The sequence below is a fragment of the Bubalus kerabau genome, chromosome 10, assembly GCF_029407905.1.
Source record: "Bubalus kerabau isolate K-KA32 ecotype Philippines breed swamp buffalo chromosome 10, PCC_UOA_SB_1v2, whole genome shotgun sequence".
In the NCBI taxonomy this organism is placed as follows: Eukaryota; Metazoa; Chordata; class Mammalia; order Artiodactyla; family Bovidae; genus Bubalus; species Bubalus kerabau.
In genome coordinates, this window is record NC_073633.1 from 37,277,179 (window position 1) to 37,295,148 (window position 17,970).

General features: G+C 38.6%; 1 protein-coding gene across 8 annotated transcripts in view; it reads left to right on the plus strand.

The window, feature by feature from the left end:
* The window catches only part of CDIN1 (CDAN1 interacting nuclease 1), a 277,462-nt gene that overhangs the window by 131,874 nt on the left and 127,618 nt on the right, over positions 1–17,970 (plus strand). The window lies entirely within an intron of this gene.

A 17,970-nucleotide genomic window follows, 5' to 3' on the forward strand; every position in this document is an offset into this window, starting at 1 on the left:
ATCAGGTGATGTTCCCTTTGCTCCACAGACTCCTCACCCCTTATGTGTGTTTGTGTGTGTGTTAGTCCCTTAGTTGTGGCCTACTCTTTGTGACCGCATGGACTGTAGCCTGCCAGGCTCCTCTGTCCAGGGAATTCTCTAGGCAAGAATACTGCATCTTTACCATCTGAACCACCAAGGAAGCCCTGGGCTGGGGTTCAACCAGAGGAGGCCAGAGCAGAATCCTCTAAAGTATGGACCCCTCTTGACTGGGTCTAAAGGATAGTATCAAAGTAAGCAAGTATATTTGTCTTCCAAAGTCATTTCTTTGCTGGTATTAGGATATGAGGGGAGATGAGCACCAGAGGAAATAAAGTCTTGATCATATTTATGTCTCCCTGAAAAGATGAAGAGCTGAGTTCCATCTGTGGGATTTTTGAACCTTTGGCTCCAGAAAGTCTACTCTCCTAGAGGCAATGCTAAGCTAATACCTCTGCCACAAGAATTGATTTGACTTTAGTTCTTACCTCTAAGTATTTTTTTAAAGATTGGTTATCTACTCAATGGTTTACTGATTGCTTTCTCTGGTCTGTGCTAACCTGAGAGGTGAGGCATTTAGAATGGGGCTGCCCAGCAGTTAGACTCAAGGAAGGTATTTTTCAGAGGATGGCCAAAGTGTTTTTTTTTTAATGAAGATACTTCCAGGAAGCCTGCAATTAGCCAAATCACAGATTTCCAGTTATTTCAGTCTTGTTAACAACACATCTGTCTCAAGTTGGAGAATGAGCCTCAGTTATAAATGCTTTTGGAAACCTTCAATTACAGCAGCCTCAGAAAGCACCGCTGCTGTATACTAACAAGCAGTCCTCAGCAGCAACAAGAGACAGATTGACTAATAATTAGCAAATGTACTGCAGAAGGCCTCTCTAAAGGTAAAATATAATAATTTGCTTTTCCATTTCTTAGAGTGGAGCTGGTTGTGAGATACTGATGTCTCCTTGCTCCAAACAATACTTGACATTGTATTAGCTGGAGTAACCTTGAAATATTTTTTTTAAAGTGAAGGAAGTGTCTTCTGTGTATATAGTACTTTGAGTTTTCATAATGTACCTTTTTTTTTTTGCATTTGGAATGTGAATAGTAAGAACTTTCCCCATGAGGGAATTCATGTTTTCTGCCATTGTTAATTGTTTTCAGTGTTGACTTTAAATACAAAGCTAAATGAACACTAGAAATGTTGTCTTAGGCTGCTGAAGTGATATTTGCAGTAAGGAGATGGTGGTTGAGGAAACTGGTATGAGTTAAAGAATTAAAGGGAAAAAATAGACTTATAAAGAAATATGAATGAATTGCAGTTCCTCAGAAAGATGTCTGATTGTTGTCTTCAGATATATGCAAGATTTTTTCTTTTTGGTTGGTTGACCAGTTTTCCAAATCCAGGGACTTAAGAGTTGCAGAAAGGATGACTCTTCTTGCTAAACTATTATGATAGAGTTAATATGAGTCACGTATGTTTCCGAAGGATTACCACAAATCCAAAGTTCTCTCAGGAGAAGATGAGCGCACGTTCTTCTACTCTGCCATCTTGTCAGAATAGTGATACCCCATGTCCAAGGCCAAAGGAGAAGCCCCTACAAGACGGTAGGAGGAGTGAAGTCACATTTAGAATCAAACCCCAGACCTGTCAGAAATGCTCAGAGGGCTCAAACAAGACCTTGTGCACACCAGGACCCAGAGGCCCCACAGAGACTGAGCCAGGCTTGCCTTCGAGTGTTTGAGTGTCTCCTGCGGAGGCATGGGTCAGCAGTGACTTGCCCCAGGGGCAGGGGCTCTGGCTGCAGCAGGCCTGGGTTACCCAGCCTGTGGCATAAGCCCTCTTGGAAGAGGTCACCATTAGCCCCTCCACAGAGATACCGAGCAGATGACCCACAAATTGCAGAACAATTATACCAAAGAAATTCTTGCACTGTGAAGAAAGTTCCAGGACATGCAACAGATTTCCCAACCTGGGGATCCAGCAGAGGGACTGAAAACCCCCAGGGAATTTGACTTTGGAGGTGAGTGGGAGATAGAGCCAGACTTGTCTGTGAGTGTCCAGGAGTCCAAACAACAGGGAGGGAAAACAGCGCAGCCCTTCAACAGAAAATTTGATTAAAGATTTACTGAGCCTGGCCCTGCCCATCAGAACAAGACCCAGTTTAGTCTCTCCCTTCAGGAAACTTACATAAGCCTCTTATCTTCATTCATCAGAGAGCAGACAATGAAAACCACAATCTCAGAAAACTAACCAAACTGATCACATGGACCTTGCTCCTGTCTAACTCAATGAAACTATGAGCCATGCTGTGTAGGGCCACCCAAGATGGACAGGTCATGGTGGAGAGTTCTGACAAAACGTGGTCCGCTGGAGAAGGGAATGGCAAACCACTTCAGTATTCTTGCCTTGAGAACCCCATGAACAGTATGAAAAGGCAAAAAAAATATGACACTGAAAGATGAACTCCCCAGGTCAAGATGCCCAATATGCGACTGGAGTAGAGTAGAGAAATAACTCAGAAAGAATGAAGAGATGGAGCCGAAGTGAAAACAATGTCCAGCTGTGGATGTGATTGGTGATGGAAGTAAAGTCTGATGCTGAAAAGAGCAATATTGCATAGGAACCTGGAATGTTAGGTCCATGAATCAAGGCAAATTAGAAGTGGTCAAACAGGAGATGGCAAGAGTGAACATTGATATTTTAGGAATCAGTGAATTAAAATGGACTTGAATGGGTGAATTTAATTCAGATGACCATTATATCTACTACTGTGGGCAAGAACCCCTTAGAAGAAATGGAGTAGCCCTCATCGTCAACAAGAGTCCTATATGCAGTACGTGGGTGCAATCTCAAAAACGACAGAATGATCTCGGTTCGTTTCCAAGGCAAACCATTCAGTATCACAGTAATCCAAGTCTATGCCCCAACCACTAATACCGAAGAAGCTGAAGTTGAACAGTTATATGAAGACCTACAAGACCTTCTAGAACTAACACCCCAAACAGATGTCCTTTTCATCACAGGGGACCAGATTGCAAAAGTAGGAAATCAGAAGATACCTGGAGTAACAGGCAAGTTTGGCTGTGGAGTACAAAATGAAGCAGGGCAAAGGCTAACAGAGTTTTGCCAAGAGAAAGCACTGGTCATAGCAAACACTGTCTACCAACAACACAAGAGATGACCCTACAGATGGACATCACCAGATGGTTGACACCTAAATCAAATTGATTAAATTCTTTGCAGCCAAAGATGGAGAAGCTCTATACAGTCAGCAAGGAGAAGGTGATGGCACCCTACTCCAGAACTCTTGCCTGGAAAACCCCATGGACAGAGGAGCCTGGTAGGCTGAAGTCCATGGCGTCGCTAAGAGTTGGACACAACTGAGCGACTTCACTTTCACTTTTCACTTCCATGCGTTGGAGAAGGAAATGGCAACCCACTCCAGTGTTCCTGCCTGGAGAATCCCAGGGACGAGGGGAGCCTGGTGGGCTGCCATCTATGGGGTCACACAGAGTCGGACATAACTGAAGCGACTTAGCAGCAGCAGCAGCATACAGTCAGCAAAAACAAGACCAGGAGCTAACCATGGCTCAAATCATGAACTGCTTATTGCCAAATTCAGACTTAAATTGAAGAAAGTAGGAAAAACCACTAGACCATTCAAGAGGTATGACCCAAATCAAATCCTTTACAATTATAGAGTGAAAGTGACAAATGGATTCAAGGGATTCGATCTGATAGACAGTACCTGAAGATCTATGGATGGAGGTTCATGACATTGTGCAGGAGACAGTGATCAAGACCATCCCCAAGAAAAGGAAATGCAAAAAGGCAAAATGGTTGTCTGAGGAGGCCTTACAAATAACTGAGAAAAGAAGAGAAGCTAAAGGCCAAGAAGAAAAGGCAAAGATATCCCTATCTGAATGCAGAATTCCAAAGAATAGCAAGGAGAGATAAAGCCTTCCTCAATGATCAATGCAAAGTAATAGAGGAAAACAATAGAATGGGAAAGACTAGACATCTCTTCAAGAAAATCAAAGATACCAAGGGAATGTTTCATGCAAGGATGGGCACAATAAAGGACAGAAATGGTATGGACCTAACAGAAGCAGAAGATATTAAGAAAAGGTTTGATATGTGGTTCAGTTCAGTCACTCACGCATGTCTGACTCTTTGTGACTGAAAGGACTGCAGCACACCAGGCCTCCCTGTCCATCACCAGCTCCCAGAGCTTGCTCAAACTCATGTCCATCGAGTCGGTGATGCCATCCAACCATCTCACCCTCTGTTGTCCCCTTCTCCTCCTGCCTTCAATCTTCAATCCCAGCAAAATGATCTTCATGACCAGATAAGCATGATGGTGTGATCACTCACTTAGAGCCAGACATCCTGGAATGCGAAGTCAAGTGGGCCTTAGGAAGCATCACTATGAACAAAGCTAGTGGAGGTGATGGAATTCCAGCTGAGCTTTTTGAAATTCTAAAAGATGATGCTGTGAAAGTGCTGCACTCAATATATCAGCAAATTTGGAAAACTCAGCAGTGGCCACAGGACTGGAAAAGGTCAGCTTTCATTCCAATCCCAAAGAAGGGCAATGCCAAAGAATCCTCAAACTACTGCACAATTGCATTCATCTCATAGGCTAGCAAAGTAATGCTCAGAATTCTCCAAGCCAGGCTTCAACAGTACGTGAACCGTGAACTTCTAGATGTTCTAGCTGGTTTTAGAAAAGGCAGAAGAACCAGAGATCAAATTGCCAACATCCATTGGATCATTGAAAAAGCAAGAGAGTTCCAGAAAAACATCTACTTCTCCTTTGTTGACTACACTAAAGCTTTTGACTGTGTGGATCACAGCAAACTGGAAAATTCTTAAAGAGATGGGAATACCAGACTACCTGACCTGCCTCCTGAGAAATCTGTGTGCAAGTCAAGAAGTGACAGTTAGAACCAGACATGGAACAACAGACTGGTTCCAGATTGGGAAAGGAGTACATTAAGGCTGTATATTGTCACCCTGCTTATTTAACTTATATGCAGAGTACATCATGAGAAATGCCGGGCTGGATGAAACACAAGCTGGAATCAAGATTGCCAGGAGAAATATCAATAACCTCGGACATGCAGATGACACCACCCTTATGGCAGAAAGTAAAGAGGAACTGAAGAGTCTCTTGTTGAAAGTGAAAGAGGAGAATGAAAAGCTGGCTTAAAACTCAACATTCAGAAAACTAAGATCATGGCATCCAATCCCATTACTTCATGGCAAATAGATGGGGAAACAGTGAAAACGGTGAGAGACTGTTTTTATGGGTTCCGAAATCACTGCAGATGGTTACTGCAGCCTTGAAATTAAAAGGCACTTGCTCCTTTGAAGAAAAGCTGTGACCAACCTAGACAGCATATTAAAAAGCAGAGATATTACTTTGCCAAAAAAGGTCTGTCTAGTCAAAGCTATGGTTTTTTTCAGCAGTCATGTATGGATGTGAGAGTAGGCCATAAAGAAAGCTGAGTGCTGAAGAATTGATGCTTTTGAACTGTGGTGCTGGAGAAGACTTTTGAAAGTCCCTTGGACTGCAAGGAGATCCAACCAGTCTATATCCTAAAGGAAATCAGTCCTGAATATTCATTGGAAGTACTGATGTTGAAGCTGAAACTCCAATACTTTGGCCACCTGATGTGAAGAACTGACTCATTGGCAAAGACCCTGATGCTGAGTTTGAAGACTGAAGGTAGGAGGAGAAGGGGACAACAGAAGATGAGATGGTTGGATGGCATCACCAACTCGATGGACATGAGTTTGAGCAAGCTGGTGATGGACAGGGAGGCCTGGTGTGCTGCAGTCCATGGGATCACAGAGTTAGATGCAACTGAGCAAATGAACTGATGATAAACTGATGATATTTGATTTGCTAAAAATTCATTAAGAAATTTTACATCTGCTTTCATGAGAGAGATTTGTCAGTGATTTACTCTTTCTTCTGAACTCTTTGCCTGGTTTTGGCACTATGGTAGCCTTATAGTATGAGTTGGGAAGTAGTCCTTTCTTGATTTTCTGGAAAAGTTTGTGTAGAATTGTTATTTCTTCATTAACTATTGGGTTCAGTTCAGGTCAGTCGCTCAGTCATGTCCGACTCTGTGACTCCGTGGACTGCACCCCTCCAGGCCTCCCTGTCCATCACCAACTCCTGGAGTTCACTCAAATTCATGTCCATCAAGTCGGTGATGCCATCCAGATATCTCATCCTCTGTTGTCCCCTTCTCCTCCTGCCCCCAATCCCTCCCAGCATCCGAGTCTTTTCCAATGAGTCAGCTCTTCACATGAGGTGGCCAAAGTATTGGAGTTTCAGCTTCAACATCAGTCCTTCCAATGAACACCCAGGACTGATCTCCTTTAGGATGGACTGGTTGGATCTCCTTGCAGTTCAAGGGACTTTCAAAAGTCTTCTCCAACACCACAGTTCAAAAGCATCAATTCTTCAACACTCAGCTTTCTTCATAATCCAACTCTCATATCCATACACTACTACTCCCAGTCAAATGATCTGGTGATATTTTTTGTGGGAAGATTTTAAACTGACTAAAATTGATTGATATAGGGATTCAGGTTATCTATTTTTTTCTTGAGTGAACTTTGATACTTTGTGCCTTTTAAAGAGTTTATTCATTTTATTTAAGTTGTGGAATATATTAGTATAAACTTGCTGAGAATGCTCCCGTATTCTTTTAATAGCTGTAGAATCTGTAGTCGTGTCACCTTATTCATTCCTGATGTTGATAATTTTGTCTACTTTTCCAGATCTATCTGCCTAGAGCTTTATCAATTTTACTGGCCTTCTGAAAAAATGAATATTTTGTTTTACTGACTTTTTCCTGTTGGTTTTCTTTTGTCTTTTTCATTGATTTTTAATCTGATTGTTACTGTTCCCTATTTTAGCTTCTATTTGCTCTTTTCTGTTTCTAGTTTTCTAAGATGGAGCCTGAGGTTATTTATTTGAAATCATTCTCTTTTACCAGTAAAAGCAATTTAGTGCTAAAATCACCTCAAAGTACTGCTTTAGCTGTATTGCAGAAAATGTTATATGTTGTATTTTTATTTGGTTCCAAATATTTTCTTTTTTTTTTTTCCTTTCTCCATTTTGTTTTCCAAATACTTTATTTTTATTTCTTCTTTGACTCAGTCTATTTAGAAGAATGCTCTGTTTTGTTTCCAAATATTTGGAACTTGTTCACATGTCTTCCTGTTATTGGTTATTAATTTAATTTCATTAAAGTCAGAAACAAACTTGAATCCTTTTAAAATTATTGATACTTCTTTTATGACAAATTTTAATTGCCTGGTCTTCCCATTTTCCCAGTTTCTTATTCTCAACTCTGAGAGAGACTCCTGGACTTCACCGAGGTTCTTCCTCCCAACATTGTAGCATGGAAACATTCTCCAGGCAGCAAGTTGGGAATTCAAAGTGCTTGCCTCTTTCCTTGCCCATCATTCAGGGGTGACTGTCCGTCACTGGTTGGTGTCTGTTGTTAGCTATTTTGTTTGTTTGTTTTTTAGGTATTTCCAGCAGGAAGATAAATGTAGTCCCTGTTACCTCATCTTGGCTCCAAGTACATGTCTTCTCAATTATGATTTTTAACAGAATTTAACACACTGTAAACCAGTTTGTCTTGTTTAACATTAACCTTGTAATCTTACTGATGCTATTTTAGACTTCATTCTCATCCTAAGCAAATCTTCTTAAGCATTGACTATGAATAGAATGGGCTTCCCTGGTGGCTCAGTGGTAAAGAAACCACCTGCAGGAGACGTGGGTTTGATTCTCTGGGTCAGGAAGATCCCCTAGAGAAGGAAATCACGACCCACCCCGAGATTCTTGCCTGGGAAATCCCATGGACAGAAGGAGCCTGGTGGGCTACAGTCCATGGTTCACAAAAGAGTCAGACCCTACTTAGCAATTAAAACAACAACATGAATAGAATAATTTTTGAGCGAGTGCTGTGGAAACCTTAAAATTTCTTTCTTTTGGTATCTGTTTCTCAAACAGTCATCTATATATTCTCTGTCTTTTGCCTAGCCTTCTGAGAGTTGGAATGGAATTTTTAGTCACTACTTTTTGCCCAACAAAAGAGAAGGTTTTTTTGTATCATTAAGGCCAAAGATTGGATAATAAGCTTATGGTTGTTAGAAAGCCGCTTTCTTTGGTCATCTTTTGATAGCACCCACTAAGGGTGTCTGCTGCCTCTTTGACTGAAATAGAGCTAGCCATCTTTTGATGAGATAGAGTCCTGTTCACAGAAGTTATGCCTGTCCTCTTTCTTTTCTCTCCCTCTATATGTAAGGAACAATGTTTTTCCATTTTTGACCATCTTCTGTCATCCAGCTTCTGGGATGGGTGAACTGTACAGGTGATAAGGCTGCATTGCTGTTGCTCATTCTCTTCTCACACATGTGCAGTATGGAAAATGAGCCATGAATATAATTTTCATGTCTCAGACTCTTCTTCTCATAATACAGAAATATATATGCATACATAATGGCTATGGTAAGCATCCTTTCCCTCTAATTTCTAATTGACCCTGGAAGTCGTGTTCTTATGAAAATTAAGTCTTCTATACGAATTCTATTATCTATTAACATGTCACTTTATTCTTTCTTTTTTTTCTTTTTCTTGTCCTCTCCTTTACATTCTTAATATACTTTTATGGTTTGTGTGAATTCTACTTTATTGGGTTTACTCCCTTCTCTTACTGAATCACTTACATTGAGATGCCTCCTGTATTTTCAGTTCAGTTCAGTTCAGTTCAGTCAGTCGTGTCTGACTCTTTGCCACCCCATGAACCATAGCACGCTAGGCTTCCCTGTCCATCACCAACTCCCGGAGTCCACCCAAACCCATGTCCATTGAGTCAGTGATGCCATCCAACCATCTCATCCTCTGTCATCCCCTTCTCCTCCTGCCTTCAATCTTTCCCAGCATCAGTCTTTTCCAATGAGTCAACTCTTCGCATCAGGTGGCCAAAGTATTGGAGTTTCAGGTGCAACATCAGTCCTTCCAGTGAACACCCAGGACTGATCTCCTTTAGGATGGACTGGTTGGATCTCCTTGCAGTCCAAGGGACTCTCAAGAGTCTTCTCCAACACTACAGTATTTTGCTCACCCTTATTTTCTCATAAAAATTCTACCAACAAGGTATCTTATTAACCCCTTCCTGCTTCTCCTTCTGTTTTCCTTTTTTTCATTTCCTTCACTTCTGTATCTGGCAACTTTGCTATCATCACCACCTCTCCATTTTAAATTCAGTCTTAACAGCATTGCTGATAACACATTTTAAGTGATCATAAATTCAAAATTCATACAAAATTCTTTTATTTAGAAGAGAGGATTTTTTAATTCAGAGATCATCTATTTTTGTAAATATGAGCTTGTCACAGTTGTCCTTGATAGTTTTGGCTGGAATACTTTCAGAGCACTGTATATTGATTATGGAAGTGGTGAAAATGAAGTCATTGGTTGTGTGCACAGGTCAGGTATATGAAATCATATTGAGCTCAACACTAGAGCGAAATACTTGATCAGCCCCAATTGGTTTTCATTGTTTAATATGAAATACATATTTTTACCACTACATGTTTCTAACTCAACACATTGTAGGTCCCTAGGTAGTAACACAAATAGTAGATACTGAGCAGCACAGATACTGAGCTCCTTCTATATAGAGGCAGTATATTTTATATTTATATATATATATATATATATATATACACATATATATATATATATATATATATATATATATATATATATTACATATTTCAGAGGGTACAAAGATAAGCAACACCTAACTTTGCTTTCAAGGAATTTAATTCAATCCAGTAGTCATATACAGATATGAGGATTGAACCATAAAGAAAGCTGAGAGCCAAAGAATTGGTGCTTTCGAATTGTGGTGCTGGAGAAGACTCTTGAGAGTCCCTTGGACAGCAAGGAGATCAAACCAGTCCATCCTAAGGAAAATCAACCCTGAATATTCACTGGAAAGACTGATGCTGAAACCAAAGCTCCAATACTTAGGCCATCTGATGCAAAGAGCTGACTCACTGGTAAAGACCCTGATGCTGAGAAAGAGGGCAGGAAGAGAAGCAGGTGACAGAGGATGAGATGGTTGGATTACATCACCAACTCAATGGATATGAGTTTGAGCAAGCTCCAGGAGATAGTGAAGGACAGGGAAGCCTGGATTGCTGCAGTTCATGGGGTCACAAAGAGTTGGACACAACTTAGCATCTGAACAACAAGTAGGGAAACAATATGTACATAAATCACAAAAATAGGTAACATTGAGCACTAACTATATTCTAGGATCTGGTTTAAGCACTGCTATGTATTATCCTTTTTGATCCATATAACAGTCCTATGAAATCAATACTGGGTTTTTATGCTCATTTCATATGAGAAAGTTGAGGCATAGAGAGGTTGAGTGCCCAGGTCAAAGTAATATACCTGGAAAACCAGGGGAGATTTTTGAATAGACGAGTGGCATGGTCAGGCTTGAACTTCAGGATAGATATTCTCATAGCAATGGTCGGGGTAGACAGAAGCAAGAAGTTGGAAACTGGAACACAACTGCTATTCCAGTCATTTGTGTTGGAATAACCCATTAATTCCTGAACTATAATGATGGTGGTGGAAATGGAAAGAGAGTATATGGACTTACAGAGATAAGAAAGAATCTGACGAGTTGATTAAATGATGTTGTTTTGGGCAGTGTGAAACAGTGATAACTTTGAGGTTTTGGTATTGGTATTGGGGAGAACAATGATGCTCTTAAGGAACTGAGAATAGAAAATAACTTAGGTTAGTTATACTGCAGTTGTGATGCTTAGAAGTTTCCAAAGGCAACTGGTTTGTGGGATGGGGTCGTGAAGATTCCCTGGAGAAGGAAATGCCAACCCACTCTAGTATTCTGGCATGAAAAATTCTATGGAGAGAGGAGCCTGGTGGGCTCCACGGGGTCGCAGAGAGTCATACACTACTGAGTAACTAACAAACACTTTCACTTTTCATAATAAAGCTTAGGGAATTGATTATTATTTTTACAGTGAATAAAATTTTTTTCTAAATTTATAACTCTCAATATTCATCTCTTACATTGAAACATTTCTAAAGTAATTTGTCTAGTTGCATTGAATCTGATTATTTGCAGAATTGATAGTTAACATCAGTTTCTGTCAAGAGTTATATGGGTTGAGAAACTTGTACCAAATTGTAAGAACCTAGGGCTTTTAACAATCATGCTTGAAAGAAACCTTGGGAGTTGCATTTGTCAAGCAGCTAGGAAAACCATTCATGCATACCCCGCGTCCAAAGCTCCACAGGCAGCCCAAACGTGAAGAACTGAAAGGTCATTCTTCTTCCTGCGGTGTGATGGTTTGTTGACATATTTTGACACACCAATACAATGCTGAAAGGATCCAACCTTCCTGCAGTACTGGAGAACTCAGGTCTGGACAGAGTACCTGACACTCAATGCATTGCTTTCTTCACCTTTCTCCTCCTCCATAGATAAACTTGTTCTTCAAACATGAAATGCTGCCTTCACTGCAGAAATATAACAAATTTTAAATGAAGATAAGTGATTGCTTTTTAAATGTCTTGAGCTTTGTTTTTTCCAGTTACCATCAAGCTGAAAACTTTACTTGGACCTATTCATGCTATTAATTCAAATGAATTTGTTTTTCAAAATGATAAATGTGAATGGAGATTATTAATGCTTGAGAGACCGAAACTAAACAAATGAAGAGGTCTCTGTGCTATAATATGTTTTGCAGTCTTCATCGTTGCAATAGAAACCAGTTTATTAGAGTTCATATGTTTGAAGATTACCTCTAAAGTGCAGATGTTTTAATTTACATACAGGTAAATCTTAGGTAGCTTTCGAAGTGGTTGCCTCAGAAGTACATCGTATGTTAAGAGGTTGAAGGGTTAAGTTAAAACCAGAGAGCTGTCAAAAGAGTTTTCTGTCATATGTAAATGTATTTTGTGTTAGGATTATATACTGTGAAAAGGAGCTTTGGTTAGTTACCATTAATGCAATATCATGGTGATGTGAGGATGGAAATAAAAAATATTTACCATAATGAATTTATACCATTAATGAAATATAAAAGTAGTAGGCTAAAGTACCTCTTAATCGGGAGCAGCTATTCAGAAAGATTTTCTTGCTGTCTCCACAACTAGTAAATATAAAGTGGAATAATATTCTCCAAGCATTTAGAATGCACTTTGCAAAATGTGAAAAGTTTTATGTATTTGTCATAATATTGGAAAAGAGTATTCAAGTATTTCAGTGATATTGTTTCCAAATGTGATAATTGTCTGCCAAATTAAAATACTTCCATCCAAGTTAAATATTTTAGTGGCATACCTAAAATTAAGATGGAAATTTTAAAGTACTAAATTGTTTCAAACTATTACCTATCTTACATAATCTTTGAAGTTTCCAGTTAGCACCCTGAGCCTCATGCATCTTTGTTGGATTTGTTTCCCTTTCTGTTTTCTCCGTGCTTCCAAAAGTTGTCATGTCACTGGAAACCAAACCCCAGTACCAACAGAGCACTTTCGGCTCCCACCTAGATTACCACCAGGCTTCAATTCCAATTGCCTCAATCAGGTTAGACCTCTAAGAAGTTTGTGTGTTCTGAGAGCTGACAGCCCTGATCCTGGTCTGCCTGCCCAGGATCTGGTCACACAGGCTCCCCTGTGCCAAAATGTGGCCACCATCCCAGACCTTACCTTTCAGGATTTTATGTAATTTTTTGTTGACACATATATCTGCCCTTGCAGATGTACTTCTCATTGTAGTCTCTGTCTACATAAGAATAGTTGAAAACCTCTTTTTGCGTAAATGTTACATAGGTTAATTTTACTTCTCAATGACAGATTTTCCTGCTGAAACTCAAGTGGTGAAAATCTTTTCTGTTTTCTAACCATTCTCCATGAAACCTTATAACCCCCACACCCAACATGTGGGGACATGCACATATGTGCATGCACATGTGCACATGAGCACACACTTCTCACAAATTGCTTTGAACACACAGCAAATCTGTTTGAAATGACAGGGAAAGGGTTAAGTCCTGACAATCTTTTTACTAGATTTATTAGTGACTTAATGTCTACACACGTCTTTCTTTAAATTTACCCCTAGGTACCCAGGCATAAATTAACCCGATTGTATCTAATATTATACCACTTTACAAACATGTTTTCCTCAGAAAGTACACCACGAACTTCTTTTGTTTTGCCAAGTTCCTGGAATTCTTTTATAAATTGTTAGTAAAATTTCTTTCATTTTGGTGAGAAAAAATATATTCTATCAATTACTTTAAAAAGCAATAATTCATTATAGTTGATCATAAATGTCAGGAAGCAAAGACCCAGCTGAAGCATTTTGTCACTAATCATGCTGTTTTTCTTCTAATTAGTTAATTTACATTTTACAAATTAAGGGTAAAATCCAGACAGAAGATAACATCATAGCTTTAACTGACCTATATTTGTATCTGCCAAATTTAAGTTAATTAGAAATGTAGATGCTGTTTGTTTTAGTTGTCAGAAAAGCTCATCTTTTTTCCTTAAAAAAAAAAAGTAGACACACTTTTTTCCCCCCTCAGCATTTATCATCTAAATAATAGTCTTGCCAAGATGGCAGCCTCATAATAAACTCTTTTCAGTGGAGTGATGGGTAATGAAGCTTGCTTGTGAAGGCAGCGAAAAATGTTGTCTGGCCAAATGCATGAATATGATGGCTAGAGAATCAGTGGACTTTCTCAGTCATCAATCTTTTTAGTAGCCTCTTATACATCTGAATATTTTGATAGATGATCTAATAATTGAGTTATCTATCTTTCTAACTATCAGAGTTGCATAAAAATTATTCTCACATGCTACTGAATATTAAATATATTAGGCATCCAGTAAATTTTTCATAAAAAGGGCCAAAAGGTGAAAGATTTTTGTTATTCTATAAATACCGCTTAATACATTGAATGTTAAGCCCTCTGAAAACTTCCAACTCTTTAATTTCTTTTGTGAGAAGCAGATACATACTTAAAAAGGAGGACATGCCCATTGTAAGCAGGGCATAGAGTAGTTACTGTAGCTAATGAAAGGTAAACGCTTATAACACACAGATGCAACCCAGCAGTGTAAAATAGAATGCCCTTGCTGATCTAACACTAGTGATGTATTTAACACTAGTAACACAAATTTTCCATACTGCCTTTCCAGGTAGCTCAGTGGTAAAGAATCTACCTGCCAGTGCAGGAGCCACAGAGGATATAGGTTCAGTCCCTGGGTCGGGAAGATCCCCTGGAGAAGGAGATGGCAACCCAGTCCAGTATTCTTGCCAGGATAATCCCATGGACAGAGGAGCCTGGCTGGCTACAGTCCATTGGGTCTGAAGAGTTCGACACGACTGAGCGCGCGCGCGCGTGCGCGCGCACGCACACACACACACACACACACACACACACTCTTTCCTTACAAGCAGCAGAAAGGATGTGAGTGCAAAGAGAGACCATGTGTTTTCAATGTTTTCGTCAACTAGGGAGGAAGGTGATCCTACCAAAAAGGGAAGCTTGCATATCAGCTGCCTGCCTAACATTTCACCTGATGACCCAAGCTACCCCAGTATACTTTGCATGCAATAGGTAGTTCTTTTCCCCCATATAACTTTATATTGTGTTTTCTTTGGTCATACACCATGCTGACTATTAAAAGTTTATCAACAAGTGTGCTTCACTGGGATTGAAAAGCAGCAAGGAAAATTGGCAGAAAACAGATCTCTTGCAGAGTAGGCTTCCTCCCCAACCACCACCCGCACTTCTTCAAGGTGACCTTGCGGGGATGACTTCCCAGTAACCAGCATTAAAATAGTTCTGCCCTGACAGAGCAGGCATTTGTTGCACGTCTGAAGGGTTACTAATCCTGTGCATCTTAAAAGGCACTCAGATGAACAGAGCCTTGTAAATTGGATTTCTATTAGCCAGACCTGATGATAGCTCTTCATCAGTGGAATGGGAGGAAGTGCTATCAATAGCCCCAGCTCTAAATATCTTTGTTTTTTTTAATGCCATACTTATTTTGGGGCTCTCTCCAAAATGGTGATGAATGCTAGAATCACCAGAATTGATTGTATTTAAGGTTTTAAATAAACCCTTACAATCTAGACAACAGCTATTTTTAAATGCTTTGCAACCTGAAAAGCGTTTGGAACAAAAGTCAAAAACATAACAGTCAGAAAGGAGTATGGTGAAAATGTCTTAAGCCTTGTTCTCGTTATAGTTCCCCACATTGATTTCAACTCACAGTTTTGCTATTCATAAAAATTTGGGATGATAGACTGTCTTTCTCTTCATTTTCTGCATTGAAAATAATAATTGAGAAGGATAAAGCCAATTGTGGAAAACACTCAGTGGGTTTCATCTGAGGAACATTTCTTGGTTTTAAGAATTTTGCTTTTATAATTTGAGATTGGATAAAAGCTAGTGCTTGTTTTTTGTAAGAGCTATAACTGGGAATTTTAAATTCTTAGGTATCTAATTTCAATTGTACATTTAAAACAATTGGAAACGACCCGTATTAGGGAAGTTTCAGGGGCAGGGAATACTCTTCGTAATGAAAGTAGCAAACATCTGTGTTCTTTCTAGTCTGTCTTTTGATTAGCGTGGCCTCATCCATCACTAGTCTTTGATATGAACACCAAGAAGTCACGTCCTTTTGTTTTAAATGATAAATATGCCTTTGTCATGAATACTCATAGGCAACCCAGGATTTACATCTGAATTGTCAAAGTGTAACTGCCCAGCTTCTGTGATGAGTGACATTATTAGTGAAATAAAGAAATTTTTAATTTGTCATGGATAGGCCTTAGATGGTGACATTATGAGACTGTGTACGTTGTGATGCTAGAAAAAGTTGTCCTTCCCCCACTATTTTTCTAAGATTTGTCATGTATCAACAAGAAGCAATCTGCAGCAGGAAGGTCTCTGTGAACATTTTGCCTTTAGAGCCATTAGTCCATCTCTTTAGGTTTTATTATTTAGACTTCATAGCTGGTAGTTCTTATCAAAACTAATACTGTGAAGTGACAGGCTTCTGATGGTCAAACAGTCAGTTTTAAGATTGGCTCTGTCTGGCTGTTATTGCCAAAGACACTATTTAAAAAAAAAAAAAAAAAAAAAATTAGTTTTATTTCAAGATTAATGTCAATGATATTTTCCAAATAAGTTTTTTTTTAAATAATCTTTGGGCAAACTCACATCTACTTATAGATATTTATGTATGTGCTTTTTATGTAAATATACTGGCAGACACGTAATATCTACCTACACAGTGTTGTGTTACTCTTTAAAAACTTTTACTCTCAGGGTCAACCGTTGTGTTTGACTCTCCTACTAAGAAATTAGGACTATTAAAATTAAAAATACTGTGCAGTCTTGAGCTTCTCTCATTTGTAGTGTAAAAGATTCCAGCTTATATGTTTCTGCTTTATTTATTTGTACATTATTATAGACAAATAGTTTGATTATTTTGAAGTTTCTTATTAGGATAAATGTTTAGAATGTTTCATGTTGATAATAAGTAGTTCTAATTTATGTGTGAAAAACATTCTATGAAGATTTGGTATATTAACAGTCACTTCAGCAGAAATGGCATTACCTTTTAAAAGCTCAGACTTCATAATTTCAACAGAACTGTTTTAAAAGCAGGTCCTCCTTAACTACTTTAGAATTTTTCATTTTTTCTTTTTCAACTGAATTGACTGGTTAGATTACCCAAAACAACGTCTAACTTAGAATATTGAGATTTACAGGAGAGTTAAACTCTATGTTTTAGTTTGATTCAGTCTCTCTCCATATAAAATTCACCTTAAAATGGTCCCATCAATTATAACAGCCCCACTTAAATTGTGTTTTATTTGGGGTCATATTCCTCACCTCATGAATGCATTAGTCTCAGATTTTCTTTGTTTTATTGTGTCAAAGCTGAAGGTTAGCAAGTTTTAAGAAAATACTTCTTGATTGCCAAATAAAGGCAAAAAAATGTATTTGATTAGAAATTTATTATCAACTAGGAATTTTCTTTTTTTCTACTTTTTCATTCTTTTTTTTTTTTTCATTTCTTAATATTTACTAGGTCACCTGTTTCATGGAAAATGAAGTCTTATTCATATTTGTTTCCCAACAGAAAACAATCCTTAACAACTCCAAAGTCCAACCCCTTACATTAATTGAGATTTTTGTACTGTAATATGAGTGCCTTGGGTTTTTGAGACCCTAAGGTTTTCACCCAACTTGAAGACAATGATGCCAATGAGCTTCTGTCCAGAGTTAATCAGCTGCAGAATTTGTAAACTGCACATGTGTCAAAGTTGAAAATGTTAGCACTCTAATAGAAGCTTGAAAAGGTTAGATCTGATAAAAGCCGTCAGCAGTTAAAGGAAGTGATTTATGGGAATGTAATGACACAAAATGCCTCATTTATCACTCATATATAGATAGGTTAAGGTTCCTATGTCATACTTTTAAAAACTTGACCACTTCGAATTGTCAAAATAGGTACTTAATTGCCCTTCATCCTTTTCATTTGGAATTTATTTCATTTGAGTTTGGTAATTTTATCTATGATCACTTTACTGTCATTGACTTCATATGGTTCCATTTAGAGTCATTCATATTTTGGAGTTTCAAAAGCTGTACATCACTGATCTTAAAGTTTTATTAGCTAGAGCTGTTGCAAGGAAGGCTAAGCCAACCTTCTATATGTTAATTTACATTTTTGTTAAACAGGAATGCCATGGAGATGTGTTAAAGTGTCATTTTGTCTTTTCTAACACTTGTAATTTTCATCAGCGTTTTCTAATTCTCTAAAGTTTCTATACATCTCTTCT